Source organism: Montipora capricornis, chromosome 6, assembly GCF_036669925.1.
Source record: "Montipora capricornis isolate CH-2021 chromosome 6, ASM3666992v2, whole genome shotgun sequence".
Taxonomy (NCBI): Eukaryota; Metazoa; Cnidaria; class Anthozoa; order Scleractinia; family Acroporidae; genus Montipora; species Montipora capricornis.
In genome coordinates this window covers 17,383,990-17,385,851 of record NC_090888.1, presented here as the reverse complement: position 1 = coordinate 17,385,851, position 1,862 = coordinate 17,383,990, and the positions used below count along the sequence as shown (strand labels likewise).

At 37.3% G+C, this 1,862-nt stretch overlaps 1 long non-coding RNA gene across 1 annotated transcript in view; it reads right to left on the bottom strand.

Moving 5' to 3' along the window:
- Positions 1–590: 590 nt before the first annotated feature.
- LOC138051668 (uncharacterized) overlaps positions 591–1,862 on the bottom strand; it is a 13,625-nt gene continuing 12,353 nt past the window's right edge. The window contains exon 3 of the long non-coding RNA XR_011132873.1: positions 591–1,117. This is a non-coding gene — a long non-coding RNA (uncharacterized lncRNA). The remainder of the gene's footprint in view (positions 1,118–1,862) is intronic.

Sequence of the window (1,862 nt, the reverse complement as noted above, 5' to 3'; positions counted from 1 at the left end):
TAGCCCACTTTCGATATATTAAAATTCAGTCCCAAACAAAAGACATCATCTCGAGGGTCTGTGAGATAAACTCATACAAATCCTTATATTTATTCCCCAGAGCCTCGAGATGATGCCTTTTGTTTAGGACTGAATTTTAATATATCGAAATTGGTCTATTGGCCTTAATCACACGGTGGCCATATTGAGTCCCGAGGGATTGCGCACCGAAACTCGTTCCCAAACATTTCAACTCGAGGGTCGGGGTACGAAATCTATTGTCTATGGCCAATATGGCCGCCGCGCGAATAAGGCCCATGTATCTAAGGAATTACGATTGTAAATTTCAAGTCTTAGTCTCAAGTCATTATGTGTAAGGTGCAGTTGAATATTTATATAGAAAATGCACGGTGTAAAATCAAAATAATAATAATAATAATAATAATAATAATATTATAATAATCATCATACTAATAATACTTGCATTTCATCTATGCCAAATTGCGTCAAAAAAAACTTTCAATCCGACTTGCATCAAATTTCTACAAAAGAAGGATCAAGTATTAAAAAAAACAGTCTCTTGATACATCATGTTATCACAAACAATCTTGTTTCAGGGGGAAGATTTTTAATCGACAACAAGTTGCAAAATTGTTGAGACACTTTCATTTAAGACACCTTTTCTAGCTTCCAGTACCCGCCGTATCTAGAATTTAAACCTTTCCCACTCCCCTTCCCCTCTCCCTCTTTCAATGTTGACTGTTTAAGTTTGCAAATTTTTTGTGTCTTGCTAGCAACACTGATAAGGGGGGAGGGGGGTTGCAGTGAGAGAGATAATAGGTAAATTAATAACGCCCCAAGAAGGTGAAATTTCTCCACTGTTTTTGAAACTTGTTGTAGCACCGTGTGAACCATTCGAACGATTCGTTCGATAACAGGATTCCTAAGATCCTCAGATACTCGTAATGTCTTCCTTTTCCTGTTTGCTGTTAAGTATCCTTAGACAGTCTTCTTTACTGAAGACAGCAATACTTCACAGCTAACGTTCTTTGCCCAGTCGAGGGATGCTGTAATGCTTGTGCTGGACGTTGATAAGTAGCATCAGATGCAGACATTTGTTTCCATCTTACTAGACCTTCTGCAAAATAACATTGAATAGAATCACAATATTATCCAGAAGTAATCTCATAACTGAAACTGGCAGATGTGAACTACAAAACTGTCCTTCCGAAGTAGCAAAAGGAATGTATGGGAACTAATATGACGAGCTATTAACCAAATTTTGTTCTGTTCCGTCGGACGTAAAAAAAACAAATACTTCTCTTTGAAAATATCGACAACAACCAAAATGGCGGTCCTACACTATTTTGTGAATTTTGTCATTCAGTTCCAACCTCCGCTCGGCTATGACTAGCAAGTATGAACTGTAATCAAAATTTCTAAAGAGAAAACGGTTTTCAACGGCAGCAAACATAGTTCATAACAGGAACTTTCTTTCATTATGAAATCTCAAACTATCCGTACTATTCATCGATAACATAGATCCATTTATTTGAACAAGCTGTTTTCCAGAAAGAAAATCATGAGCAGTGACGTCAACCAGTGTGCTATTAACTTTCTTCAAACAAAGGTAAATGATGATTAAAACTGACCTTTTAGCTGCAGTTCTTTCGTTGTTGTTTCAAGTAAATACTAGGTAGTTATTGCAAGGAAATTAAACAGTTGTGACTATTTTATGATTACCCCATTCTGTTCGCATTCTACAATGCTCAGGGGCACCCAACGAATTTGTTCCTCACATTATCTGTTCCCCAGAGGAATCTTGCTGGCTGGCAAAAATACAGGTGTTTCGATGAGCTGGCTGGGAAATTTTGTTATTGATG